The following is a 13654-nucleotide window of genomic DNA, read 5'->3' on the forward strand; positions in this document are numbered from 1 at the left end:
TGAGCACTAACAAGCGGACCTTCTGGACGAGGACTCAACTTCTTTGTTGGACCATTGCGAGGCCTGTTCTGAGTGGAACCCGTCTTGGAAAACCTCTGTATGACCCAGGCCACTGTACTGTAACTCAGTTTCACGGTGTTACTGATCTTCTTATAGTCTGGAGCATTTTTGTGGAGAGCAACAACTCTCATTCTTAAATCCTCGGAGAGTCTTTGCCTTGAAGTGCATGTTGAACATCCAGTAAACAGTATGAGAGAATTGTACCTAAAGCACCAAATTTTAACTGCTCTAATACACATTTGTATGGTCCTGACAAGCAGACAAAAACATAAACATGATGAATAGTACATGTAGCTTTGACATACAGCTGTTATCACTTAGGGGGAAATAATTATTTAATATTAATAATGTGAAATAATTTCACACATAATGCGTTGATATTAGGTACGGGGCTAATTTGTGTGGAAGTCAAAATTCTTGCTGGTTGGTAGGGGATCAAATACGTATTTCACTCGATTATCGACCCCTAATGGGAGAAGATTTGTACTGTGATTTTTACTTGCTCAGAAGACATTTTCTGCAGTGTGTTTTTCACACTTGAATATTTGAAGTCTATTACTCACGTGATTGTGCATTAGATTATTAGAGCTTCCAAATTGTGGTATTTACTCTTTCTAGTTTATCTAATCTAGTTTTTTTTAATAGATTTTCCCCCTTTTTTTTCTCCCCACATGCTAAACACCTCAATATTTGACTAATTAGCCAAGAATTACTTAATGCTAATAATGAATAGATTAAACATTTGTTAGTTTCAGGACAATGTGGTGCTCTAATGTGATAGCACCTACTAAAAACCCTATGATTGGGCTCTTTTTTTGTCTTCACCTCAATGAACCTTAAAGAGTGGCATGCATAGTTATGAAAGAGAATGTCCTGCTGAGTATACACTTGTAAGCAATGGTTGCCTCCCTGTTTGGTTATCAATGAAGCCTTTGATACTGCTTGCAGGGAGCCACTAAAGATCTTAGTACTGCTCTTTTTACTGCGGCTCTGTGAATGGAACAGAGCCTAAGAGCGGAGGAGAGAGAGAGAGAGAGAGCAACGCTTATTAGCATCCTTTAGGGGCAGTGAGTTAACAATACAGGCAAATACACTGTTAAAGTCATTGTGTGTGTGTGTGTGTGTGTGTGTGTGTGTGTGTGTGTGTGTGTGTGTGTGTGTGTGTGTGTGTGTGTGTGTGTGTGCTCAGTTTGAAGAAGGCCGTGCTCACAGATATCCTGGAAATCACCAGATTATATCAGCTTCAATAGGATGTAATTAGAGCTCCTTCTCTGTGTGTAATGTAGCTAGAAATGTTTGGAGAGTTCAAGGTGCTCTGAATAAATATGTCATATGATTATTCTGTTTAGAACATTGGAAATTTCATTTATTGCTTTTAATAAAAATGTGCCATGCACATAAATAGAAGCTATCCTTAATGAATAGAAATAGTCAAATTAATCTGCATGCATTCAAACAAAAGTTTATTTCCTTTTTAACACTGTAGATAATGAATAATGTTTGGTAAACTAATTCATTATGTATTCTGATAATAAAACAATTTGCCTTATGCATTTTTTTCACTCTAATTACAATCCAACTCTAAGCACTGATTGGTTTGCATTGTGTTAATTAATCTGCTTAAAAAACTTATTTAGTTTGGGTCCATTCTAGTGTAGGTGCATGGACAAGTAAGCACAGTAGGAGAGCGAGCAATGGGTATCCACTTCCACAGAGCACACAGAGGTCATCAGAAGGATCAAGCTGGACACCCAGAAAACAGGGCCAGGAGACAAAGGAACAGAAAATGGAAGTTTAGGGATGAATACGGTTGCGTGTTTAGGGGCCAAAAGAGAATAGGTGCTACATCAACTCCAGTTGGGCCCCAAAGGGCTAATGCACAGGAGAGCACAGCAGGGGTCAGAGGTCACAGGGGCACACTCTGCCATGGCTAATTGGTGACACTGGTTCAGACTGAGATCAGAAGTGTCCTTTGACTATGTATTCGTATTAGTAGCAAATACATATCCACTGTATGAACTGATAGTCATGGATCCTAGTTAATAATTTAGTAAATTAAAAAATATATTTTAACATGTGCCATATTTATATTCTGAACAAATTGAATAATATAAGTAATAAATAATAATATAGTAATATATAATATATCATTGAATAACAAGTAATAAATTACATGCATAGTGCATAGTGCATGGTAAGAATATGGAATTAGCCAAGAATTACTTGGCTTTTTTTTTTTTTTTTGATCAGTGTGGAAAGGTTTCAGTGACTTAGAAGGTCAGAATGGGTGAAAATGGACATTTACACTTCAGCATCTGAATTTTGAGTTCTGATAATTGGCAGCTGATGGAAAGAAACTGTTCTTGAGTCTACTGTCTTAGTTTTTCAAGTTTTTGCTGTCTGCATAATAATATTTTCGTTTACACTGTAGACGGCATGTATATCAGACAAACAATAGGTGTACATTGCTCACATTAGAAGAGAACAAAAATGGCAAGTAGAATGAAAACAGGACTTTATAAAAATTCCAACATTAATGACAAATAAATCATCTTCATCAACTAAATATCTGCACATTTTTACAAATATGTTTTTGAGCTTGAAAAAAAAAAACATTCCACACATTTTTTCCAGTTGTATCCATTGTTAGCTCATGCATCATCAAAGCTCCAAACAGCATCAGAGAATCAGCGCAGGATGAGAAAGCTTCTTTTTTGGCCATTGTGTTTTTAAATGGAGGGGCAAATGAATTGGTCCTTTTCTGGCCCCTTCAACAGGGAGACTGATCATACAGTAGAAAGGGCCTGTGACAGATAGCAGTTGGCATGCTGATGCTGTCGTGAGGCTCGAGTGAAGATTCTAGTGATTTATGGTGATTGGTGAGATGCTCAGAGAGGGAGGTGGGTTAATGTTCACCTGGGTCAGAGAGCCACCAGTGGAGCCTGGCTGTGTTCAGATGAGGGACTGACGCGACTGGCCTCAAGCTAAACCCGGTGCGCTCTGTAGGGTAACTGCATCCTTCACAGCCTTGCCACATCCTAATAGTTATGTAATGTATCCTATTCAGACAATTGAATGGGCTTTAAAACAAATGAAATATCAATCTTGCCTGTTGGTTTGACTCTCCTGGCTCTTTGCCCCTCTCCCTTTTGCACTGCCTACATTCACAAAACATTTTTACATCTCTATAACAATTCCAATTGTTTGATCAGGTCCAGAAGATTGGGGTTCTACAATAATAACAACCTCAATCTTTGGAACAATTGTTCATAAACAGAGGTGAGCATAAATAATAACTTGAAAGAGTTTACTGTAGTGTGTTTTAGAAATTCTGTATTTAAAATAAAACAGGAATTGATCAAGTTATATATTAAGAAATATAGAATATATTAATATAGAGTCCCAGAATAACAGTATTCAATGAAAAAAAATACAAATCTTTCTGACATTGTTGGTACTGTAAACAACAGAACAGATTTGTGATTGTATATATTTACTAGAAAATGCTCATGTCTGTAGTAGTTTTAATATTCAATTTGTAATGTTTATTCCACAAGGGATTATTACGATGTTCGATTCTCCTTTCTCCATGTGTGCTGCCTATTTCATATATGCTACTTATTTCCACAGGCATACAGACAACACCCACCTTTACAAATCTGTAACTCTTAACTCTTTAATTCTGTAAAGCTGCTTTGAGACAATGTCTGTTGTGAAAAGCGCTATAGAAATAAACTTGACTTGACTGTAGCATTACTACACTAAATATTCTGACAGGATTGTCAACTGTCAACAAAATGTATTTTTTAACAAATATATAGAAGATTCCATAGCAGGGATTTTATATTTAATAATCGCAATCACAATACAGTAATCCCCCATTTATCACCGTAGTTACGTTCCAAAACCGACTGCGATAAACGAAAAACCGTGATAAACAGACGCCACCATAAAAAATTTTATTTTATGTATACAGTACTGTACTGAATTACCATTTTACTTCATTTTATAATTAAAATTTATATTTTTATTAATACATTTCACTATTTCAACATAAAACTCCATAAAAACAATTCCCTATAAGTCTTTGGGTCAATCGTGCTATGCAATTCAGCGATAAACCGGGGAGCGAGAATCAAACCACGGTAAAGCGTGGGATTACTGTAATATATGTGAAAATGACCGTGGCAGATTGGCACTGTTTCCGATTTAAACACACAACCATCTTATCTGTAAATCACAGCCTTAACTACTGAAACACCATCAGTGAGTTCTGCTCTGACTAACAATAAACGATTGCATTGCATCAACACAAACTTGCTGATTGCTTAATAGTTAAGTTAAGGCCATGTGTTTTTATCTTATATTCTATTTCTATAATTATTTTTATATCATCTGCTATTTTATATTACTTATATTCAAGCTGCATTATGTGAATGAAAAGTAATACTAATACTGAGAATAATAGTATGTATAAAAAAGAAAGAAAGAAAGAAAGAAAGAAAGAAAGAAAGAAAGAAAGAAAGAAAGAAAGAAAGAAAGAAAGAAAGAAAGAAAGAAAGAAAGAAAGAAAGAAAGAAAGAATAAAAAGGGCTGTTGGGAAGTATACATTTTTAATGAGTGGACATTTGGTGCCAACCAGATGAGGATTTGTTTGTCTGGTTCCTTTCAAGGTTTTTTCCTCATACCATCTAATGAAGTTTTTCCTGCCACAGTCACCACTGGCTCGCTCGTTTGGGATAAACTTATAAGGAACAAACTTATAGGCACTAAACTTCTACATTCCAACTTTATAACCTATTTATCTCTGTAAAGCTGCTTTGGGACAATGTTCATTGTTAAAAGAGTTAAACAAGTCAAACTTAATGAAATGTAATTTAATTACAGCTAAATGCTTTAATTATAAAAACCCTGCTGGCAATTCCAGATTTTGAGGCAATATCAAAGACAATTAACAGGGAATGATCAGATGAAGAAAAACAAGAAAAAAAAAAAAACTAGGAAATCCAAAACAACTAGACAACTAAATAAAAGGCTTTGTAATAACTGGTGACAATGACACAACACACATATTTCACAGTGAACTGTGTAGTTTTGTGTTTTTTAGTTGCATGGTCCTGGATGAGTTTCAGGTGTGAGTGATGGGTAGTGTGATTGGGACAGTGTTTAAGTGTGTTTGGACTTGTTGTTTTTGTTTTTTTGTGTTGTGTTGTGTGTAACAGGGAGTAGTAACTAATTCAGTAACTAATGTTCATGTTACAGCAGGGGTTCAATTCAATTCAATTCAATTCAAGAGTTTTTAACAATAGACATTGTATTATAGCATCTGTACAGGGATCATTTATATATTAGTACCTATATGTTTAGTTGCCACAAGTTCCTTTAAGGGTTTCATGTGGGCGTTTATGAAACTTCTAGGGGTTTGTGGTGTCTTTTTAAAGATTTCATAAGAAATGTCAGTGTGACATTACAAACACTTGAATAAACAAATAATTGAAGTTGAACCTGACAAAAAGTGTTGAGTTTAAAAGCCCATACAATAGTCTCCATTAAAAATATACAGTAATCATTTATATTCAAATTTATTTATTAAAAATGTAAAAGTGCTATACAAATAGAACAGAATAGAATAGAATAGAATAGAATAGAATAGAATAGAATAGAATAGAATAGAATAGAATAGAATAGAATAGAATAGAATAGTCTATGTATGTGCAGCGTTTTGATTGCATTGTTGCACCATGACATGACTAGAATTTCTCTCTATCATTCACAGAGCTCAGTGTGTTAGTATCAACATGCATTTATAATAAAATAATACACAGTGAACCTGATGGCAGAAATAGGCTTAATAAATACTTCATACAAGATAAAAAGCTGTTGAAGAAAAACCCACAGATTTGACCATTAACAAATTAATGGACAAATTTTAAATAATTAATTTGCTGGTTACAGTGAAAACTCTGTATAAATCCTACATACAATAATCAATAATCGAACACCAAAGATGATTTAAATTAGTTTGAATCAGCATGTATTTTATCACCTGCAAAATATATATAAGTTCAGCAGAACCTTGATGCTCACTGGAAGTCAACAGTGAGTCAAAATATAAAGTGACTCACTTAAAGTGGATAAAGTGGAGCAAGTGGAGCACTTGGAGATCCTTGCTCAAGGAAACAACCGTTGCAGTTTGGCAGTGCAGGGATTAGAACTCATGACCTTTTATTTTGTAACATTTTATTTGCAAAAAATCCTGTAATGAATATATTCTGTGCATTCTATGTATTACATTAGAAAACAAGAATTATCCAATCATTCAAATATATTCAAATATTATTCAAATATAATATTGCAGTCTTTTTGTTTTCCTTTAGACATACAATAGAGCACAGTACAGCAGATCAGCAATTGCAAAACTTCTGGATAGCAAAGTATGAACAGCGATGAAGACAACACAATCTTTGTTTACTTGCCAGAAAACCAGAGGTTATAACATCTTTTTAGAAACAGACAGACAGGCAGGAGGAAGGTGGGACTTAGGAACATGGTCTTTTCACAGTTTATGGACAAAATTAAAAGCCATTGTTTCTGTACATCCTGACTTTATGAATATAATGTAGCTTTTATTAGGAATGAGTGTGCTTTTATTAGATCTTTCATGATGCATGATGCAGAAGCTGAACTGAGGCTGCATCGAGTGAGAAATAAAAACATCATGAGTGTTTTTGAGGAGTTGTTATCATTACCCATAAGAGGATTAAATACAAAAAAAAAAAAAAAGAAAAATACAGTCAATGTACATTCTCTTTGTATGTATTTACATATTATACATTTTTAAATGACACCACATGGCCCAGCCTTAAATTCAATTGCCTGCAGTGATTTGTCTAATATTTCAGCACAGTTTTAAGTCATAGTATACAGTTATTGTTTGTAAATCACATACACTGCCAGTAACAAAAGCTTTACTTGAATGTAATCTTAACTCTCAAATGTGGTCAGTAGAGAATCGCTGGCATACTTTATGAAAACAAGTAAACTGAAGCAGATTTTCCTTATAGACAACTTTAGGATCAGAAAAACATTTTACCTAATAAATTATTTTTTTTTTATAACTTTCTCACATGTATTTGCCTCATATCTCTAACAATTAATTTAAAATTCCTATACTGTAAACACTATTCCTGTAATGATCAGTTATCAGTTGTTTCATTCATGTTGTGCTTTAAAAAAGTTTCTGAAAACAATTTACCTATTGCATGTTTTTTATGGATTTGCCAGTAAAACAAGATCTTATGACTTTATATGGACTACATATGCCATTATGGACTACTGGCATCAGCCAGCTGTGAAAACAAAACGAGGAAAATCTTCAAGAAGTCAAGCTGCAATTAACGGAATAAAACCTGTTCACCGCAGAATGGGTTTCTGGAGTAATAGCACCACCTTCTGTTGAAAAATAAAAGTGACTTCACTTCTGGAAAACTGACTGGTCTTCAATAGGGATGGGCGATACCAAATACTTTCAAGAAAAGTATCGCCGATATCGATACCGATACTTCTATGAAATATGTATAAAAGGTTTTAATAAAAATCTTACTGCTAAAAAAAAAAAAAGTCCAAAAAAGTGAAATATTTATATTAATATGCAGTGTAATATCTGCTCCACATGAAATACTGTTATATCTTTATATCTGAAACAATCTGTATGGTATTAAAGATGCATAATCCTCTAAAATTATTCTGCAAAAAAAAGCCAGAAGATGGGGGTCGTGTCTGTGTTACCTCCTCTGCTCTCCTCAGCTGTACTCTGTCATGCTCTATAGGATGTTTTACTTTTAGATGCTTTGTCATATTTGTGGCATTGCCACAGTTTTTTTACGTGTCACATGAAGCTTCATCATTGTTAACTGGAGCGAAATGACTCCAGATTATGCTTCTTTTTTCTTTCAGTTATGATCGCAGCAATGCATTTGAATCCCCTCTCAAACCTGTGCTGAAGTGCTTTGACTGAGTAAACGAACGCTGTGGTGAAAGGCGGTGGTACAGCGGAAGAAAATATTGTTTCCACTGACAGTCCTATTTAAAAATTACAAATATTTATATACTATATGGATTACTGATATTAAAATATTCTAAACTCACTTGTTAAAAAAAACAAAAAACAAATAGGATCGATACGTTTGATACAATGCCAGTATCAAAAATTCCGATATTTTTAGGATCGATCCGCACATCCTTAGTTCTCAACGATCTGAATGATCAGTCCTACAGAAAAGTTCTAAATGTCCTAATGCTTTATTTATACATTCATATTGATTACATAAAATTCAATTCAATATAATTAATTTTTTATTTGTATAGCACTGAGGCACTGATATAAAAGAGTTGCATAAAAGTTTAGTGCCTGTTAGTTTGTTCTTATAATTTTAGGTGTATCCCTAATAAGCAAGCCTAATAGTAACTGTGGCAAGGAAAAACTTTATCTATATTTATATTGATTGCCTGCCCTGATCTGAGTTAAAGACACGTAAAAAAAAAAAACCTATATGATACACAAATGTCACACCTATAAGTACTTCTGGCCATGTAGTTTATATAGAACATTTTCTTGGTCTCAAGGATTCTCATGTTTCAAATATCTGTGAAATAACTCAACATAAAAAAACCTGTGTCTTGCCTACAGTCAAGCATGGTGGTGGTTGCATCATGTTCTGGGGCTGCATGAGTGCTGCTGCTACTGGGGAGCTGCGGTTCATCGAGGGAAACATGGATTCCAACATGTACTGTGACATTCTGAAGCAGAACATGATGACCCCCTTCAGAAACTTTGCTGAATGGCAGTTTTCCAACATGAAAACAACCCCAAACACACCACCAAGATAACAAACGTCTTGCTGAGGAAGCTGAAAGTGATGGCTTGGCCAAGTATGTCTCCAAACCTGACTCCTATTGAGCCCCTGTGGAGCATCCTCAAGCTGAAGGTGGAAGAGCACCATGTGTCTAACATCCAGCAGCTCCATGATGTCATTATGGAGGAAGAGGATCCCAGTAACAACCTGTGCAGCTCTGGTGAATTCCATGCCCATGAGCAGTGCTGGATAACAATAGTGTTCAAATATTTACAAAATATTTACACTTTGGACACAGTTTGGACATGGTTACTTTGGGTGTACTCACTTTTGTTGCCAGTTATTTGACATTAATACAGACAGTAAATCTGTAGTGCTATACAAGCTGCACACTGACTACTCTGAAATATATCCAAGTTTTCATAGTATTCTCAACTGATAAGATATATTACATTGGTGGCTGAAATGTCACTTTTGTGAAATACTGTATATTCAATTTTACATCTTCAAATCTGCATTAAAATGTACACACGCACACTTGCACAAACGCACACACGCACACAGACCAGAAGTCCAAGTCAGGTACAAAAAACATACCACTACAAAAAACAAAGTTGTAATATAAAACCCCATTACTGCAGAAAAATGAATATTACTCAAACACAGTTACCATAATGGTTACACATGAACAGTTTAAAGATCCATGAAGTTTCTGAGCAAAGTCTACTACAGTGGCTCATACCTGCAATTTGCCAGAACAGTTCTGCATTGAAGGCACCCATCACTGAACAGTACACCTCACCAGTGCTAAAACTAGAATGAAAAGACATTTGGTGCCACCCAGATGAGGATGGATTCCCCTTAGAGTCTGGTTCCTCTTAAGGTTTCTTCTTCCTACCATCTCAGGATTTTTTTTTCTTGCCACTCTCACCACTGGCTCGCTCATTAGAGAGAAACTTATAGACACTAACATATAAATTCATTTATTATAACTGATAATTAATGATTAATTGAATTGAGTTGAATTTCTATGATGTTAGTGATGATTATTCATTCTCACAACACACAACTCACTTCACTGTTTTATTGTTTGTTATATTTAAGCTTCTTTATTATACAGTTATACTATTTATGATACTGACCTGCTGATATATTTATTACTGGTTCCACTTTATTGTATTTATTGGACTCTTTGTTATACACTACTGTAATGCCCCTGATATACAATTAAAATAACACTAACAACAAATAGTCATCATCATCATCATCCTCATCATCATCATCATCATCATTATCATCATCATTATCTTCATCATATTATCATATATATTACTATTAATAAAATATTATAATAACAATTATAAAAATCATCATACTACTACTACTACTACTACTACTAATATAACAATACTCCTACTATTATTATTACTATTACTACTACTAATAATAATATAACAATACTACTAGTAATACTATTACTACTACTACTAATTATATTAAAAAACTCCTACTTCTACTAATATTAATATAACAATACTCCTCCTCCTTCTACTTCTACTACTACTGACCATCTAGAGATGCACAAGTGACATTTGGATCTCACTTTATGTGGAGTTTGGACATTGGATCTCTTTGAGTGTTTAAAGGCTCTGGCATGGAGAAGCTGTTGTTGGATTTAGGATGATCACAAATGTTGTGCTATGTTCCACAATCTCAAATGACTGTATAAGACTGTAGAAAGGACATAACTCATAATCACACCCTCTAGTGCTCATGTTAGTTCTCACACTCCAGTGTTCTGTATTGTTTAAAGACTATAATCACACTCTTGATGTCACCCAAATGAGGATGGGTTCCACTTTTGAGTCTGGTTCCTCTCAAGGTTTCTTCCTCATATCATCTAAGGGAGTTTTTCCTTGCCACAGTCACCACGGCTGCTCATCAGGGATAAATACACATCGTTCACCTTAACTGTTGATTTCTGTAAAGCTGCTTTGAGACAATGTCTGTTGTGAAAAGCACTATAGAAATAAACCTGACTTGACTTGACTACTACTATTAATATAACAATACTCCTACTATCACTACTACTTATAATAATATAACAATACAACAGCAACTACTACTACTACTATTACTGCTAATAATAATAATTATATATCAATACTCCTCCTCCTCCTCCTCCGCCTCCTACTCTTACTACTACTACTAATAATATAACAATACTCCTACTACTACTGCTACTAATAATAATAATATATCAATACTCCTCCTTCTCCTCCTACTACTATTAATAATAATAATAATAATAATAATAATAATAATAATATAACAATATAACAACTACTAGTACTAATACTTTAACAATAGTCCTCCTACTACTAATAATAATATAATACAACAGCAACTACTACTAATAATAATATACCAATACTCCTCCTCCTACTACTACTACTACTATTAATAATAATAATAATAATATAACGATATAACAACTACTACTACTTTAACAATACTCCTCCTCCTACTACTACTACTAATAATAATAACAATACAACAGCAACTACTACTAATACTGCTAATAATAATAATAATATACCAATACTCCTGCTACTACTACTTATGATAATATAATAATAATACCACAACTACTACCAATAATAATAATATCAATGCTCCTCCTCCTTCTCCTCCTCCTACTACTATTAATAATAATAATGATAATAAAAATAATAATATAACAATACTCCTCCTCCTACTACTACTAATAATAATATAATAATACAACAACAACTACTACTACTAATACTGCTGATAATAATAATAATAATAATAATAATAATAATAATAATAATATAACAATAGAACTACTACTACTACTACTAATATATCAATACTCCTCCTCCTCCTCTTCCTCCTCCTCCTACTACGACTACTACTATTATTAATAATAAAAATAATAATATAACAATACCACAACTACTACTAATAATAATATAGCAATACTCCTATTACTACTACGACTACTTCTTCTGTTTCTTTCGGCTTCTCTCATTAGGGGTCACCACAGAGGATCATCCGTCTCCACACTACTCTGTGCTCTACATCTGCTTCTTTTAACCCAACTACCTGCATGTCTTCCCTCACCACATTCATAAACCTCCTCCTTGGTCTTCCTCTTTTCCTCCTTCCTGGTGGCTCCATCCTCAGCATTCTTCTACTGATATAACCCATGTCCCTCCTTTGCACATGTCCAAACCATCTCAATCTCGCCTCCCTCACCTTGTCTCTAAAACGTCCTACATGCACTGTCCCTCTAATAAACTTGTTTCTAATCCTGTCCATTGTCGTCACTTCCAATAAAAACCTCAACATCTTCAGCTCTGCTACCTCCAGCTCCACCTCCTGTCTTTTGCTCGATGTCACTGTCTCTAATCCATACAACATCGCAGGTCTCACCACAGTCTTATAAACTTTCCCTTTCACTCTTGCAGATACTCTTCTATCACAAATCACTCCTGTCACTCTTCTCCACCCACTCCACCCTGCCTGCACTCTTTTCTTCACTTCTCTAACACACTCTCCATTACTTTGCACTGTTGATCCCAGGTACCTGAACACCTCTTCTCCCTGCAACTGCACCCCTCCACTGTCCTCCCTCTCATTCACACACATGTACTCTGTATTACTCCTACTGACTTTCATTCTCCTTTTCTCCAGCATGTACCTCCACCTTTCCAGGCTCTTCTCAACCTGCTCCCTACTCTCACAACAAATAACAATATCATCCGCAAACATCATAGTCTAAGACGAGTCATGTCTGACCTCGTCCTTCAACCTGTCCATCATCACTGCAAACAGGAAAGGGCTCAGAGCTGATCCTTGATGCAGTCCAACCTCCAGCTTGAACCAGTCTGTCGTTCCTACTGCACACTTCACTGCTGTCACACTCTCCTTATACATGTCCTGCACCACCCTCACATACTTCTCTGACACACCTGACTTCCTCAAACAGTACCATAATTCCTCTCTCGGCACCCTGTTATACGCTTTGTCTAAATACACAAACACACATATACTTCTCCATAAACATTCTCAAAGCAAATAATGCATCTGTAGTGCTCTTCCGCCATACTGTTGCTCACAGATGGTCACCTCTTCTCTCAGCCTGGCTTTCACTACTCTTTCCCATAACTTCATGGTGGGACTGATCAACTTAATTCCCCTGTTACTGCAGGGCTGCACATCTCCCTTATTCTTCAAGATCATTACAAGCACACTCCTTCTCCATTCCTCAGGCATCCACTCTTCAACCTCTTAATCGCTGCTCTCACTTCCTCCTTACTAATCCTATCCACTTCCTGCTTTACCATCTCCACATTATCCAACCTTCTCGCTCTCTCATTTTCCTCATTCATAAGCTGCTCAAAATACTCCCCCCATCTTCTCAACACACTCTCCTTACCAATCAACAAATTTCCATCTCCATTCTTTATTGCTCTAACTTGTAGCACATCCTTCCCAGCTCGGCCCCTTTGCCTGGCCAAATGGTACAAATCCTTTTCTCCCTTCTTAGTGTCCAACTTCTCCTCCTATACCTTTTTCTTGGCTTTTCGTCACATCCCTCTTTACCTGCTGCTGCATTTCCTTGTACTCCTGCCTACTTTTCTCATCACTCTGTCGATCCCAATTCAGTTTTGCCAACCTCCTTATGCTTTCCTGCACTTCTTCATTCCACC

Source organism: Silurus aristotelis (genome assembly GCF_946808225.1).
Source record: "Silurus aristotelis genome assembly, chromosome: 8".
NCBI lineage: Eukaryota > Metazoa > Chordata > Actinopteri > Siluriformes > Siluridae > Silurus > Silurus aristotelis.